Source organism: Megalops cyprinoides, chromosome 8 (assembly GCF_013368585.1).
Source record: "Megalops cyprinoides isolate fMegCyp1 chromosome 8, fMegCyp1.pri, whole genome shotgun sequence".
Taxonomy (NCBI): Eukaryota; Metazoa; Chordata; class Actinopteri; order Elopiformes; family Megalopidae; genus Megalops; species Megalops cyprinoides.
In genome coordinates, this window is record NC_050590.1 from 12,607,741 (window position 1) to 12,626,603 (window position 18,863).

Genomic DNA, 18,863 nt, shown 5'->3' on the forward strand with positions numbered 1-18,863 from the left:
TAACAAAATAGTTCACTAAATATTGTTGGCACTGCCAACAGCATCCATATCCCCGTTCCAGTACAATAAGATGCGATCGTGTACTTTTGGCTCTTTCCCGTTTTGCCAATGCCTATGAGTTGTAGGGTACATTTTTACATTGTCACCGCCCCACATTTAACAAAAGAATTAACATTCGTCTGTAAAACACTTTGGCACACCTGCGGAAGGTTACATTACGGTGTCAGGGTCATTAAGTTTACGCAGTATTTCTAGGTCGGCAACAAATACTGTAAAAGTAAGCATCTGGCATAGCTAGCATGCCGTGGACGAAACAGTAGCTAACGTAGCAGCAGCTTGACTGTCTGCAGTGTACGATAGCTATGATAGCTACAATAGCCAAACTAGCAGTAAACTGAAATATTCATGAACTTCATCAAAACACGCAGGTAACGTGTCGCACTCCACGTTAGCCCAGCGCTTTGTGTTCCAGGCCTTGTATTAGACACCTTTGGACACAATTAACAGCTAAATATAACACTGAAACTTTGTACTAGTGCGGAGACAACTTTTCTGCCCACCATTTTGTGTGAACACCTAACGGGACTGGGAGAAGATGGCGTCTTTAAAGGCTATGACTACCCTTAAATTTCGCTCACTGACCGCTAGGTGTATTCCCTGTGCGTTTAACGGTATGATATGTGGCATGGATAATGTAGAAAACGTATAATAAAATCAGTAATACAAACTTCATCTGTTTTATCCTATATACGTTAACTATCAAAGCTGAGGATATTTTTCTCAGAAACTAAAGCCGTTCTGGAATGGAAATGAGCCTTTGGAATACTTCTGCAAACACGCGTCATATGAATTATATCAGTATAGGAATTTTGTGTTATGAAGTTAAGAAAAAAAAAAAAACAACGCTAAATATTTATGTTATTCCACAGTGTTCATCAGATAGAAAAATAATACACCCGTGACGAATTGCATTTTCCACAGACTTTATTCATTTATTTAATTATTTGTTCTACTTATTCATTCATTTTTCTAGTTCGTTTGACTGATTGATATTGTTTGTCTCTGCAGATTTCGCTAGCTATCTGGCGAAGTTGTCGGAGACGCTCCACAACTGCTGTAACACACTTCTACTGCACAATAGGCTGCCGTGTCCTGTCTGGAGAAACACCCCCCTTTAAACAATAAGGAACAGTCTTGTCCAAAATCCGACTAAATCATGATGCCGATCTCCATTCTAAAACGACAACACCAAAGTACACTGCATTAATATATATCCATATATTATTATTATATTATTTATTATTTATTTTTTTTGCAAGCAACTTCCCATGCTACAAGTACAACCCACGATCTTCACTACCGATTCACTGATCCTAGGAAAATAACAGCGTTTAGTGTGGGACAGAAAGCGAGTTGTTTTACACAACATTGTACGACAGGCGACATTACTGAAGGTGTGCGTGCATGGATCAACACAGGGATGCCTTTTAGGGCAGACACACTAGTCGCACCGATTGAATTTATTATAAAATATCCAGTAATCAATGCACGCATTCCAATGATACATTTCCTCGACTTTCTGTGACTCCACATTTCAAACCTTAAGAATATGATGCCATGTCTGACTAAAGTAAACGTTCACCACTTTATTGATAATTCAATCACATCTACTGAAATGTCCCTTGTGCATTTTAACCGCACGTAGCCTGTCCAATTTAGGATGTCCTTTTTACACATGATGGCTCATTGTGGTGCAAGTCTTATTTGATCTTTTTTTTTTCGTGTCAGGAAGGGTTGTTTTCTTTGCTCTGCAGGCTACACATGCATCATGGTTGGATTTGCAGCAAACAATATGGATGCTTTTCACTGCTTCAGTTTCTAATTCCAGTGAAATTAGTTGTTACACTGCACTCAAGATTGCATTTAAACATTCCTTTGATTTTCCAGCACACTCTGTCTGTGTTCCAGTAAAAACTACCACTATATCACCAATACTGAACAGTCAAGCACAGTCTCCGTTTGATGCCTTAGAGGATTTTTCAGAAATTACGGAGGCTGTGTGAATAAGGAGCTCCCTCCAGTGGACAACTTTGTGTAATTCCGTTATTAAATACATCTTGAAAATCACATCCAAGCAAGGAAAAGAAAACTCTGCTGTGTGAATAGATTAGAATCGACAGACTATAGGAATTCACTGCGAGCGATTTTGCCATTATCCAAGCAATTTTATTTGCTTGAGAATGAAGAAGATACTTTAACCTTTAAAGATGAAATTGCATTTGGAGGGCAACGCGTGTCGTAATGATTTCCAAAACACCTCATTTGTACAGTACGTTGAGAAGGAGTCTTTCTCTTTGAAGCTGTGCCAATGCCACCAATTTGATGGATGTCACGGAGGTGTTGAAGTCATATTGCAGGACTAGCCTATAAAAATACTGTATGTTCAAGTAAGTTAGAATGAATGTAATACAAAGTAGCCTATGTTTGTTTGTTTAAGGTTGTTTAAAGGAATAACGACTCTCAATTAAATTACTTAAATACGAGGAAATTCTGCTTTCTAAAATCAGTGCACTAATTTCATCCATTATTTGCAGCTCCGTGTTGAAGAATCAGAACCCCATAACGTACCTGCTTGCGGGCACGTGGAGAAGGTGGGCGGGGTTATCGAGGATTGAGAAGGTCCTTATTACTTTACATGTTAAGACACTTTGTGTCTGAGTGCAGTACTGGAAGGTCATAACGTGTGAACTCTCTCCACTTGCCATTCACCTGTCTGTGTTCAAAGTTCAAACTCTTACTGCGAACGAACATATATATGCTGGACCTGTCTCAGTCCGCTCGTCAAGGTAGCAGCAGACACGCGGTCACTGGAGCTCAGATGCGTTTAATCTGGATTGCCTAATATAACACATTACACCGTGGAATGCCTGCACATTCAATATTCCATTCCCATTGATTGAACAAAAAGATAGGATCGTGTGATTTTGGTTCGGTCCCATTTTATGAAGGGCTACGAGCTCTCATTTTTGTGAAGTGTCAGCTTGCCTGTGTAACAAAATAGTTCACTAAATATTGTTGGCACTGCCAACAGCATCCATATCCCCGTTCCAGTACAATAAGATGCGATCGTGTACTTTTGGCTCTTTCCCGTTTTGCCAATGCCTATGAGTTGTAGGGTACATTTTTACATTGTCACCGCCCCACATTTAACAAAAGAATTAACATTCGTCTGTAAAACACTTTGGCACACCTGCGGAAGGTTACATTACGGTGTCAGGGTCATTAAGTTTACGCAGTATTTCTAGGTCGGCAACAAATACTGTAAAAGTAAGCATCTGGCATAGCTAGCATGCCGTGGACGAAACAGTAGCTAACGTAGCAGCAGCTTGACTGTCTGCAGTGTACGATAGCTATGATAGCTACAATAGCCAAACTAGCAGTAAACTGAAATATTCATGAACTTCATCAAAACACGCAGGTAACGTGTCGCACTCCACGTTAGCCCAGCGCTTTGTGTTCCAGGCCTTGTATTAGACACCTTTGGACACAATTAACAGCTAAATATAACACTGAAACTTTGTACTAGTGCGGAGACAACTTTTCTGCCCACCATTTTGTGTGAACACCTAACGGGACTGGGAGAAGATGGCGTCTTTAAAGGCTATGACTACCCTTAAATTTCGCTCACTGACCGCTAGGTGTATTCCCTGTGCGTTTAACGGTATGATATGTGGCATGGATAATGTAGAAAACGTATAATAAAATCAGTAATACAAACTTCATCTGTTTTATCCTATATACGTTAACTATCAAAGCTGAGGATATTTTTCTCAGAAACTAAAGCCGTTCTGGAATGGAAATGAGCCTTTGGAATACTTCTGCAAACACGCGTCATATGAATTATATCAGTATAGGAATTTTGTGTTATGAAGTTAAGAAAAAAAAAAAAACAACGCTAAATATTTATGTTATTCCACAGTGTTCATCAGATAGAAAAATAATACACCCGTGACGAATTGCATTTTCCACAGACTTTATTCATTTATTTAATTATTTGTTCTACTTATTCATTCATTTTTCTAGTTCGTTTGACTGATTGATATTGTTTGTCTCTGCAGATTTCGCTAGCTATCTGGCGAAGTTGTCGGAGACGCTCCACAACTGCTGTAACACACTTCTACTGCACAATAGGCTGCCGTGTCCTGTCTGGAGAAACACCCCCCTTTAAACAATAAGGAACAGTCTTGTCCAAAATCCGACTAAATCATGATGCCGATCTCCATTCTAAAACGACAACACCAAAGTACACTGCATTAATATATATCCATATATTATTATTATATTATTTATTATTTATTTTTTTTGCAAGCAACTTCCCATGCTACAAGTACAACCCACGATCTTCACTACCGATTCACTGATCCTAGGAAAATAACAGCGTTTAGTGTGGGACAGAAAGCGAGTTGTTTTACACAACATTGTACGACAGGCGACATTACTGAAGGTGTGCGTGCATGGATCAACACAGGATGCCTTTTAGGGCAGACACACTAGTCGCACCGATTGAATTTATTATAAAATATCCAGTAATCAATGCACGCATTCCAATGATACATTTCCTCGACTTTCTGTGACTCCACATTTCAAACCTTAAGAATATGATGCCATGTCTGACTAAAGTAAACGTTCACCACTTTATTGATAATTCAATCACATCTACTGAAATGTCCCTTGTGCATTTTAACCGCACGTAGCCTGTCCAATTTAGGATGTCCTTTTTACACATGATGGCTCATTGTGGTGCAAGTCTTATTTGATCTTTTTTTTTTCGTGTCAGGAAGGGTTGTTTTCTTTGCTCTGCAGGCTACACATGCATCATGGTTGGATTTGCAGCAAACAATATGGATGCTTTTCACTGCTTCAGTTTCTAATTCCAGTGAAATTAGTTGTTACACTGCACTCAAGATTGCATTTAAACATTCCTTTGATTTTCCAGCACACTCTGTCTGTGTTCCAGTAAAAACTACCACTATATCACCAATACTGAACAGTCAAGCACAGTCTCCGTTTGATGCCTTAGAGGATTTTTCAGAAATTACGGAGGCTGTGTGAATAAGGAGCTCCCTCCAGTGGACAACTTTGTGTAATTCCGTTATTAAATACATCTTGAAAATCACATCCAAGCAAGGAAAAGAAAACTCTGCTGTGTGAATAGATTAGAATCGACAGACTATAGGAATTCACTGCGAGCGATTTTGCCATTATCCAAGCAATTTTATTTGCTTGAGAATGAAGAAGATACTTTAACCTTTAAAGATGAAATTGCATTTGGAGGGCAACGCGTGTCGTAATGATTTCCAAAACACCTCATTTGTACAGTACGTTGAGAAGGAGTCTTTCTCTTTGAAGCTGTGCCAATGCCACCAATTTGATGGATGTCACGGAGGTGTTGAAGTCATATTGCAGGACTAGCCTATAAAAATACTGTATGTTCAAGTAAGTTAGAATGAATGTAATACAAAGTAGCCTGTTTGTTTGTTTAAGGTTGTTTAAAGGAATAACGACTCTCAATTAAATTACTTAAATACGAGGAAATTCTGCTTTCTAAAATCAGTGCACTAATTTCATCCATTATTTGCAGCTCCGTGTTGAAGAATCAGAACCCCATAACGTACCTGCTTGCGGGCACGTGGAGAAGGTGGGCGGGGTTATCGAGGATTGAGAAGGTCCTTATTACTTTACATGTTAAGACACTTTGTGTCTGAGTGCAGTACTGGAAGGTCATAACGTGTGAACTCTCTCCACTTGCCATTCACCTGTCTGTGTTCAAAGTTCAAACTCTTACTGCGAACGAACATATATATGCTGGACCTGTCTCAGTCCGCTCGTCAAGGTAGCAGCAGACACGCGGTCACTGGAGCTCAGATGCGTTTAATCTGGATTGCCTAATATAACACATTACACCGTGGAATGCCTGCACATTCAATATTCCAATCCCATTGATTGAACAAAAAGATAGGATCGTGTGATTTTGGTTCGGTCCCATTTTATGAAGGGCTACGAGCTCTCATTTTTGTGAAGTGTCAGCTTGCCTGTGTAACAAAATAATTCACTAAATATTGTTGGCACTGCCAACAGCATCCATATCCCCGTTCCAGTACAATAAGATGCGATCGTGTACTTTTGGCTCTTTCCCGTTTTGCCAATGCCTATGAGTTGTAGGGTACATTTTTACATTGTCACCACCCCACATTTAACAAAAGAATTAACATTCGTCTGTAAAACACTTTGGCACACCTGCGGAAGGTTACATTACGGTGTTAGGGTCATTAAGTTTACGCAGCATTTCTAGGTCGGCAACAAATACTGTAAAAGTAAGCATCTGACATAGCTAGCATGCCGTGGACGAAACAGTAGCTAACGTAGCAGCAGCTTGACTGTCTGCAGTGTACGATAGCTATGATAGCTACAATAGCCAAACTAGCAGTAAACTGAAATATTCATGAACTTCATCAAAACACGCAGGTAACGTGTCGCACTCCACCTTAGCGCAGCGCTTTATGTTCCAGGCCTTGTATTAGACACCTTTGGACACAATTAACAGCTAAATATAACACTGAAACTTTGTACTAGTGCGGAGACAACTTTTCTGCCCACCATTTTGTGTGAACACCTAACGGGACTGGGAGAAGATGGCGTCTTTAAAGGCTATGACTACCCTTAAATTTCGCTCACTGACCGCTAGGTGTATTCCCTGTGCGTTTAATGGTATGATATGTGGCATGGATAATGTAGAAAACGTATAATAAAATCAGTAATACAAATTTCATCTGTTTTATCCTATATACGTTAACTATCAAAGCTGAGGATATTTTTCTCAGAAACTAAAGCCGTTCTGGAATGGAAATGAGCCTTTGGAATACTTCTGCAAACAGGCGTCATATGAATTATATCAGTATAGGAATTTTGTGTTATGAAGTTAAGAAAAAAAAAAAACAACGCTAAATATTTATGTTATTCCACAGTGTTCATCAGATAGAAAAATAATACACCCGTGACGAATTGCATTTTTCACAGACTTTATTCATTTATTTAATTATTTGTTCTACTTATTCATTCATTTTTCTAGTTCGTTTGACTGATTGATATTGTTTGTCTCTGCAGATTTCGCTAGCTATCTGGCGAAGTTGTCGGAGACGCTCCACAACTGCTGTAACACACTTCTACTGCACAATAGGCTGCCGTGTCCTGTATGGAGAAACACCCCCGTTTAAACAATAAGGAACAGTCTTGTCCAAAATCCGACTAAATCATGATGCCGATCTCCATTCTAAAACGACAACACCAAAGTTCCCTGCATTAATATGTATATACATTTTTGTTTATTTACGTTTTTACTTTTGTTTTTGCAAGTTGCTTCCCATGTTTCAAATATAGCAGTTAGTGTCACTTTTAAATAGGCTACCATTTTAAATTATGTGCGTATTAAAATGTATCTGTCGGATGCAGCTGTATAATGTGGATTTGCGTCTTGTCAGGTTGTTTCTCTTTCTGTTGCCAAGTGATGAGTGATGATGTGATTTCCATACTTGTTACAGATTAGCTAATATCACCTTGGCGTCCTTTTAAAAAAGGGATTGGAAAATGTGTGAGGTCGAATCAGCTCCAGAGCAAGCGGGTTGCGGTTACACATTGTGCATCCATGCGGTATTGTATTCAGTGTTACAGAATTGAATGTTGTCAATTGAGACTTGAATTATCATTTCGTTCACCAACATCTCGATGTTGGCTAGTGGTTTTATCTATTTGTAGGTAACGTTCTACCGCGTTGGTGGCTTCCCTGTTCTGCGTTGTGCAGACAGCGCTGCGTGCTGTGGAACTGGTTCACTCTACATGCACGTAGGTTTATATTAAAAAAATCTCTCATTTTTACATGGATGCTGCATGCTTTTAAACATGGAATTGTTTGGGATACGGGGACTCTAACTTGGGCTGTTTCACTGGGTTAACGGAATACCTGTTTTTACCTTATATATTTATAGGCCTACTTTTTTTACTTGTCTTGGGGAGGTCTGGTCTGGCTAAATGTTGTAGCGGTGTCTGCCTTTTGTATTGCGGTGACGGCTAATAGCGTAGTACTGAACCTAATGCAAGGCTTCTCTTGTAGGTATTTCCTGTGTGATTCACTTTGTCTTCGTGATTGTCACCTTTTAGTGTGGAAACAATTGCACTTAAATCGCAATCTTTTGGCAGAAACTGTTGGGCATTTCAGTATTGTCAGCCAGTCCAGCACCCCCCCCCCCCCCCCCCCCCCCCCCATCCACCCCAAAGTCTGTATTTATATTGTAAATAAAATTTTCAAATCTCAGTCTGTGTTCTGTCATCTAGGCACTGTCACTGAGGTCCAGGATATCTGCTTTCAACCCTGGTGCAGGATATCTGCTTTCAGGGCCCTCACCTGACTGAGGGTGGCGTAGTTTAGCTCCTACATTGTACGGCCTGGTTACACAAATACAACCTCAAATAAGACCTACCAGTATATCATAAAGTATACTTTGAAGAAACAGTGAACAGTCATACACAGTCTCTCGGGTTTTATTGCTGCAGAATTTTCCAGACCGATTGAGGTGACATTAGGGAAGACCTCCATCCATTGGACTTTTTGGTGTAAGCCGTGATGAAATATTTTCCAAATTCACATCCAAGGGAAAGTATCTGTTGCAAACATCATTTTAAGACATACTTTTTTCTTAGTTGTTTTCTGTCTTCAAAAGGTGAGATTGCATGTTGAGGGCACAGAATCTAGTGCTAATTACCAATATACCTATCACGAGCAGTCTTTTTAGAAAAAGATGTGCCATTGAGTTCAGTGGATGGAGCTTGTTGATGTGCCTTTGAAGCAGGGCGAACCTCACCAAATTTAGTGGTGTAAACAGTGTGATCCAATCATATTGTTTGAATATGAGAAAACATTTTATGTTTTGTATATTGTTTCACCCTTGTGTTGTGGTCATTTCATGTTACCTACCTGTTCCCTGTCAGAAATCACCAATCTCTAATAACTGTTTTTAAATCTCTTATCTCTTATCTATATTTTATCATTAGATGTTGCATTATATGCTTTCATTAACTTTATTTCTAGTACTTATGACAGGTTTTTATTTGTATTTGGAACTGTTGGCCAGTAGGCTTCATTGACCTGATCTTATACAAGAGTCAAGAGTGTGAATAGAGATTTTGTCAGCCCATCCATATACAGTATACAGCAGGGTTGAAATAATGGTGCGTTCCATTTGAACTCGGAAGTCGGAATTTCCCAGTTGGAAATTTCAACTGGAATGCTCCCTGAAGCCGGAATTCCAACTCGGAAAGTCGGAGGAACCTCACCAACCCCGACCTCAAAATCCAAGATGGCTGCTCCGGGCATCAACAGAACTGAAAGCTGTAGTATTATACTGTTTATTAGCACTTCTGTCTCATTTGTGTCTCATTAAATCAGTCATATACACAGTACTGTCTAACTTCTATCTGTGAACATGTTGCTATGGTGTCTGTATGTGCAAAATACCACGTAATGCTTTATCAACTGTTATTGCTAACAATGGCTAACAATAACAGGTTGGGGTAGCTAGCTAGCTACAGTAAAGTTGTCACAACAGGTTGCTTGTAGTGGCTGTTGTAAAATTAACTATTTGGTCAGAAGAAACGTAATGAGGCTGTACTAGTTTGATAGCTAACTAGCTATCAGTAGGCTAATATGACAGTTGATCAAATGCGTGAAAGCCAAAAGCGTAGAAAGCTACCCAGCATGTGCGATAACTTGATTTTCTCCGGAATACCCAAACAAACACCAAGTAACCCAGAAGCTGCAATCAAACAATTCATGCAATCAGCCCTGAAATTACCATTGGACACATTGTAACCCATTGTAAACAAAATAATGTTCCACTGAGTTCACCCCCTTGGCACAAAACTCACCAGCAATGAAAGACCGAGAGCTATTGTCACAAAATATGAACATTACAAGCAAAAAGAACTTGTAAAAAGCAATGGAAGGGAACTGAAAGGGACTAATTATGGCCTCAACGTTCAGTTTCCTAGAGAAACACAAGACAGAAGAAAAAAACTTCTACCGATCCTGAAGGAATTTCGGGAGAAGGGAAGACAAGCTGCATTGACTGTGGACAAGTTATATGTCAACAGGCAGCTCTACCGTGACCGCAACATCACTACCTGGATTTAATTACCCAAAACATACAATAGCCCATACGCCAATATGAAAACAAAACCTTAAATTTACACCCTGCTCTCTACTGCTAAACAAACCCTACATTTATAGTTGACTCTGTAATTACTACCCGTCTCTCTTTATCTCTCTCTCTGTTTCTCTTTCTCCATTTTCCTCTCACTCTCTTTCTCCCTCTTTCTCTCTCTGATTTTGTCAGACTCTCCTCTTATGTTTAATATCAGTCTCTGTCTTTGTGTCTCTCTATGTCGAACTGTTAAAGGTAACTTTAGAAATATGTGTAAAGGGGAATTTGTATGGTGTTGTAACGGCGATGATTATGTTGAACCTGTTGCACAGAGATGTCAATATATCTACTTTTACCTTTTTTCCTTTCTTTCTTCTTTTTACCGAACTGCTATCCACTATCACAGATATATCAATGTCATTGCAAACTGTAATACAAATGCGGCAAGCTAATGTCAAAACACCACACACTCGCCTTAAATTTTTGCACTCATACCCACTATATATTCCTAATACACACAAACATCTACACACAACACATAGCTGTAAAATCGATCCTAAGCCATATCAATGATTTCACTCAAATTTGTAACCTGGAACATCCGCGGGGTTAGTTCACAGGCAAAGAAAACTAAAATTATAGACCACCTGATCAAATTACAAACAGACATATGCCTGATACAAGAGAGTCACTTAACAGAATCTGAAAATCAGAAATTGAAAATTCCACAATTTAATCAAGTATACTCATCAACTTACAATTCTAAGAAAAGATCCATTAATCTATAACACTACCATCACTGATCCTGAAGGGCGATATGTAATCATCAATGCCACCATTAACAACAACAACTTCACTATTGCAAACATATATGGACCTGATACTGACGACCCTGCTTTCTTCCATACATTCTTCAATTCACTATCCAACTTATCAAATTCTACAATTATAATTGGAGGTGACTTCAATACAGTTATTAATCCCACTTTAGACGGATCATCCACCACCACTAGAAACTGGCACTCCACAGAAACATTAAAACAATACATGAGTGATTTTGTTCTTGGCAACAGTTGGCAACTGAAAAATCCATCAATTTGAGAATACTCACACTTTTCACCGCCCCATCAATCATTCTCTCGTATTGACTTTTTTCTCACCACTAACTCAATTATATCTGATATTTCAGATTCCAGAATTCATCCCATCTTAATCAGTGATCATGCCCCTATATCATTCAATCTAAACACCAGACAACTCAAACAACCTATCACCAGATGGAGATTTAACAGTTCTTTGCTAGAAGATCCTGATTTCAAGACATTCTTCACAAAAGAGTGGGCATCCTTCATGGAAATAGACAATTCTCCAGAAATCTCATCCACACTACTTTGGGAAACAGCAAAGGTAGTAATGAGAGGAAAAATTATATCATACTCATCATACAAGAAAAAAAAGGAACAGGAACTCAAAAAATCAAAGAACTGAATGACACATACGCTAAAAATCCTACAGACCAAGTTCAGAAGGAATTAACAGAAACTAAATCACAGCTCAACAATATCATGAATAAAAAACCCAATTCCTGATACAAAGATTCAGAAATGATAATTTTGAACACAATAACAAATCGGGAAAATATCTGGCAAACCAACTCAAACAAAATAAAGAAAAGTCAACTATATCAGTCATAAGGAACTTGGCATGGAAAACCATGCAGTCACCCCAAGAAATAAATGATGCATTCCGAGAATTTTACAGCAAATTATACACCCCTGACAAAGAACCCAATTCAATAGATATTAATTCCTTCCTCAATAATATAGAATTACCCCAATTTAATAAGGAACAAGCAGATGAACTAGACACACCTTTAACAGGTAATGAACTCCACACAGCACTCAATAAGATACCAAGCAATAAAGATCCAGGACCTGATGGCCTCCCTGTCGAGTTCTTTAAACATGTTTGGAATACAATCTCTCCACTGTTTTTCAGAATGGTACTTAACATTAAACACAACTCAGCAATTCCACCACACATGAACACAGCAATCATCTCAGTACTACTGAAACCAGTGGTGGATGGTGAGCTGGAAACAGGGGAGGCTGAAACATTACCTTTAAATCTATCATTACTTTCAACCTGTTCCCCTTTGTCCTCCTTGATTAACAATAAAACAGATAATTCAATCTCACCTTGTAGCTTTCACAAGCACACAAACTAGACAATCTGCGCTGTTTCGTGAGCATAATCATTTACTCCATTTACACGATTGGTGTCAATTATTCTGTGAATAATTTGTTTTATTGTTAATCAAGGAGGGTAAAGAGGAACAGACTGAAATATGAAGATTTAAAGGTAATGTTTCAACGTCCCGTTTCCACCTCACCAGCTGCCACTGACTGAAACACGATAAAGACCCAACTCTCTGCTCCAGCTACCGCCCCCCATCACTCATCAATACAGATCTCAAAATTATCAGTTAAGCACTAGCCATCCAAAATTTGTAGCCATCCAAAATTTGTAGCTTGTTTTCTGTGAAAATTCTTGTTCTTGTCTCTCAGTGTCATTGTGTTATGTCGAACTGTTGTATTGTCACCATAGGCCTGAGAGAAACACAATTTCAATCCTCCGTATGTCCTGTGCATATTGGAGAATTGACAATAAAGTTGACTTTGACTTGACACTCATCAAATAACATTCACAGATTATTTAATCTAATTAATGTATCAAAACAATACAAAATGAAAACAATAATTGTATCATTAGATGCAGAAAAAGCATTTGATAGAGTAAATTGGAGATTTTTATTTTAAACACTACACAAATTTGGTTTCGGAGACTCGTTTATTCAGTGGATAAGAATACTGTACAGTTCACCAATGGCCACAGTTGTTACTAATGCATTAACATCACAGAGCTTCATACTGTACAGGGGAACAAGGCAAGGATGCCCACTCTCTCCATCACTTTTTGCCCTGTTCATCGAACCTCTCGCTCCTGCAATACGTCAAAACAACAACATCAAGGGAATCCAAACCCTCAACACTCATCACAAGATTAGCCTTTATGCAGATGATGTTTTGATATATCTGCAAGAACCATCAAACTCTCTACATGAAGTCTTCAACCTCATTAACTGAACTTTCCGACTATGCTATAAACTGGACAAAATCAACCATTTTACCCATATGTGGTGATGACTGGAATGCTGCAGCTCAGAGCCCACCTCTCCCCATTCCCACTGGTAATATTATGTGTATGGGCATAAACATTTCTTCCAGACTGTCAGAGTTGTTTCACCTAAACTTCACTCCATTAATAAAAACAATAGAAGACGACTTAAACCGCTGGATAAATTTACCCCTATCATTAATTGGCAGAATAGCAACTGTAAAAATGATCATACTACCAAAAATTAATTACCTTTTCCCAATGAGTCCGACCCAGCCTACCACTAAATGGTTTAACTCGGTAAGCTCCATAACAAGCAAATTCTATTGGAAAAATAAAACACCCCGAATCAAATTGGTCACATTACAGAAACACAAAACTCAAGGAGGATTAGAAGCTCCAAACTTCCAAAATTATTATCTGGCAAATCAACTACAGTATATCACCAAGTGGATTCACCTAGACATACAAAACATGATCTACCATTTCTCAACACCACTATAAAACACCATAACTGCTTTAACAACACCGTAATTTCAACAACTCTGACAGCCTGGTGGAAAATCAACAAAATCTTCAAATCTACAATGAAACCCTGTAAATACACTCCAATATGGCACAACCCAGACTTTATGCTGAACAAAACACCACTTATCTTCAACACATGGAAACAAAGCGGTATCACACATCTTCACCACCTTTTCCAGAATAACAATTTCATTACTTTTCAAGATTTGGTCCAGAAGTAAAATGTCGGGAAAGGACAATACCTTCAGTAACTCCAATTAAAGTCTGTCCTAAAATCTAAACTCAATATATCAAATAACAAGTTACTCCTATCCCCACTAGTAGAAGGAATCAACAAAATAACCAACCCAAAGAAAATTCTTTCCAAATTATATAAACTAATATCCACCATAGACTCAACAATTTCCATCCCAATCACAGCCTGCGAAAAAGACTTATCATTCACTCCCGATACCGAATTCTGGACCCAAATCTGCAGGAACACCTTCACAATGACTAACAATACTAACCTACAACTAATACAGTACAAGGTAATCCACAGAGCACATATCACCCAGGACAAGATGTATAAGATGAGACTCACAGACTCCGACAAATGCTCACACTGCACATTAAACACCCCATTATCTCCACTCCACCTGGCTCTGCCCACCAACTCAACGTTTCTGGCAAGAAGTCACTATCAGAATTTCTGTTATTATGAGCTGTAACATTCCACTATCTCCATCCCTCTGTCTACTTGGAGATCTCTCAATAATAAACCCACCAATCCATAATTCAAAACCTATACTCATCGCCTTAACTATTGCCAAGAAAACTATCCTACTAAATTGGAAAACTAGAAATACATTAAACATCACGCAATCGTTAAACCTCCTAATGAGAATACATATCCATGGAACAAATTACATTCCAGCACTAAACCCTACACTTTGAAAAAGTTTGTGACTCCTTTATCATCTCATTAGACTTGCCTGTTAACTAACCCCACCAACACCAACACACACACACACACACACACATATCACAAACCCTCACCAAAATCTTATTCTCTTCCTTTCTTCATCATACTGTCTGATCTCATCTACATCAGCAACTAAACACCCCCATTAAGTTTCATACAACCCATTGCATGGAATGTTTGGTCTTGTCATGTCGGTCTGTATGTCTGTCTGTTTTTGGGTTGTTTTTTTATCTATCCTTTTATCTATTTTTTCTCCCCTTGTATTCTGGTCTGTGTCATTTCCCTGCTGTATTTGTGCACTGTACTTGTTTTAAAAACTTAATAAAAAAGCTAGGCCTATGTGTTTGTTTGCAAGGGGATATTTGTATTTTGTCATCGGAATGTGGTAGTACCTAGCTAGTTACGTCTGTTGTTTTGTTTGTATTGTGGCTAGCTAGCTAAACTTGTGTTTGTAAGGTGGTATTTGTGCTTTTCAGCTGAATGTGCAAGAAGCTAGCTAGTTAATTTGGCTTTCACGCACTTTGCTAGCTAGCTAGCTATCAAACAAATTCAACTTCATGATGTCTCTTCTAAAGAAATAGTTAATTTTACATTCATACTGCAAGCCGAGGTATTGACTTCTGATGTTAAGTACCGTTTGCTTGCTAGCTAGCTAGCAACTTAACGTTAGTTAACTAGCTAGCGTTAAGTGCACCAGGCCATTCAGTCATTACTGGATATAACTTCTACTATGATGTTTTTGAGGTGGACCTCATATTTGTTCTGTAGTTGTCTGTATTCCGAAGAGCAAGCACAACAAAGGTTTTCCTGTAGGCGTCCACCTTGGTTTTCCGACTTCTCATACTGGAACACATCGACTCAAGTGTGATGTCATTCCCAGCTCCGACTTCCGAGGCAAATGGAACGCAGCATAACGTTTCCCTGGGACCCTTGGTGCTACATTCAATCAATTGACTAAATACACAATACTATTAATAGACAATACATAGGCAAGATGACAAGAAGATAAATGGAAAAAATAACAAGACATCAAAATGTAAAAGTGGCAGGCAGAAGTGTGCAAGTAGCCTAAATAGTTAAATGCACATTCATTAGTTCAGGGGTGTCCAGACCTCTCCTGGAGGGCCACTTGTCCTGCATGTGTTAGATCTCTCCCTGCTCCAACACAGCTGATGGTCAGGTTTGGACACCCCTGCATTAGTTACTAGGTCCTTGACGAAGCAGCAGAAGCGCTGGCGTTTCAGCTCAAATGCGTAGCGCAGAACACTACCTCCGCATTTTCTTCTAACATAGTGAGGCGGAGTCCGTAGGCTACGATCAGTTTTGCTTCTTTTCCATATTATCCATGCATATGAACTCTGCATGTTTATAAAGAGTGGCCAATGAGTAGGCTAGGCTATATAACAAAAGGATCAACTAAATATCCAAATATATAGACTAATGCACTTGTATATCTGGTCATATAGCCTACCTATGCTACATCGTAGTCCAGTTTGCGTAGCGTCTCCAGCTCTGTTAGTCCCACTCTGAAAAGGTAGCGTAATAGAGTATCCTACGGTTTCCTTATTTCACTTCTAGTACATGAACAAAAACATCGTTGGATCTGCTTCATGTATGAATGCATAGGCTATGATCACAACATTTTCATAAAGTGAAAATTGCCTGAAAGATAATAATCAATAAATCATTCTCCTTTAAAACACATTGGTATACCTGACTAGTATAATATAACTCGTTTTACATAGGAGCTTCTGCTCTGCTACGAAAGAACTTTGTAAAACTAACAGGTATAAAGTGTCATGTGCGTTACAGCGGTTAATGAAATGGCAAGTTAAGTAAATGCAATATACGCATGGTTCATTTGACGTTACTACATCGCCTAATGTTCCACATGTTGAGATATTGTCGGTCACAATTAACAACTGGATAAAACACCAAAACTGTTATTGGAGCTGAGCCAATTTTTCCGTCCGCCATTTTCTTTCAACATTGGACTGCGACAAAATGGCGACGTTAAAGGTTATATAACCACTGAAAAACACCTCCCTAATGGCGTGGTACATTCATATACCCTTCCTTGTAAGTTATGCTACATGTATAGGCTACTATAGAAAACTCATTATACTTAAGCACTTAATGGAACAGTAGGCTATTTACCTTACTTTACAGTTAAATTATGACAGCTCAACATATTTTTCAGAGAAAATAGAGCCGTTCTGGAACCAAGATCAGCCTTTTAAATACGTCTGTAGGCCTATACGTGTCAATATACGATAGGCTATGTTTTGGCTATTTTAAAAATGGAAACCCAGCTAATTTCATAATGTCTAAGAGGTGATCGAATCATGCTGTATGACTATCTAAAAATAAAGTATCTTCAAGTATGTTTTTTCTCGCTTGTTTAAGACAATGACAAGTCTCAAAAACATAACGTAAATGATAGAAAATTGTTATTTTACGCAAACACATTTATTTTATCCGGGTATTTCTTAACTTCGGATATATGAACAGCCTGCTTAAAAGACACAATTGGATCGGCTTGTAAAGGAGGTGGGTGGGTTATGGAAGAATACTGGAAAAACTGTGACGTCTAAACTCTGCCCACTTTAGGATCACGTGGCCTTGTTCAACCTCTCCTTGTCGACCAGAGCATCCATGAATAACAGTTGTTGCTAGGTCCTCCAAGAAGCAGCGAGAGAGAATTGTTCCAGTTGAAATGCGTTGTGTAACGCAAAACACGAAGCCACATTTTCTCATAACATAATGAGACGGGCTATAGAGTGCGTACGAACAATTTTGATCATTTCCCATATTATCAGTGCGTATGAACTCTGCACTGTGACGAATTAGTATATAAAAAATGATTAAGCAAATATCCCAATATATACTTGTACACTTGTAGGGCATCATATAAGCTATTACACTACACCGTAGTCCAGTTTGCACAGCGTCACCAGCTCCATGGTTACTCTGAAAAGGTAGGCTAGGGGAATTTCCTACGGACTCCTTATTTCACTTCCAGTACATGAACACAAAGTTGTTATACCGTAAGGATCTACTTCATTGTATGAATGCATACCATCGCAACATGTTTATAAAGTGTGACATTGCATGAAAAGAACATAACAAATCTCCTGTAAAGTGATATATCCAGTGGTATATCTGAGTAGTATAATACAACACAGTAGCCCTCTCATTTTACAGAGGAGCTTCCGCTCCGTTATGAAATAATTTAGTAAAACTAACCAACTAACGTGTCTAGCCTGTCATGTGCGTTACAGTGGTTAATGAAGGAACGTTAACTAACTGCAATATAGGCGTGGTTTATTTCACGTTAATACACTGCCTAATGTCTGCAAGTTTAGATAATGTTGGTCACAATTGAAAGTAGTATTGGAGCGGAGCCAACTTTTCCATCCGCCATTTTCTTTCAGCACATAAGACTTCGAGAAAATGGCCACGTTAAAGGTTATATAACCACTGAAAAACACCTCGCTAACTAAGTAGTTGACATATATCCTTGACTCTAAGCTATGCTTTATGTACACTATAGAAAACCTATGAAACTTGATGACATAATATGCAACAGTATTTACTTCATGCTTAAACTATTAAAGCTGAGAAAATTATTTAGGAAAAACAACCGTTTAAGAACCAACATTAGACTTTTCAATAGGCTACGTCTGTATGCATAGTCAGATATACCACTATGTGATATATTTTGAGTATTTTTAAAATGGAAACCCAGCAAGTTTGATGATGTCGGAGAGGTGATCTAATGACTATCTAAAAATGTAGTAGGCAACATTCAAGTATGTTTTTATTGATTGTTTAAGAAAATGACAAGTCTCGAAAACATCCGGTAAATGATAGGAAATTGTTATTTTAAACAGAGACATTTAGTTTATTAATGTGTTTTTCAATTCCTTTTTTAACAATCA

At 38.5% G+C, this 18,863-nt stretch overlaps 1 pseudogene; it reads right to left on the reverse strand.

Moving 5' to 3' along the window:
- LOC118782284 overlaps positions 1–18,863 on the reverse strand; it is a 295,763-nt pseudogene that overhangs the window by 146,697 nt on the left and 130,203 nt on the right.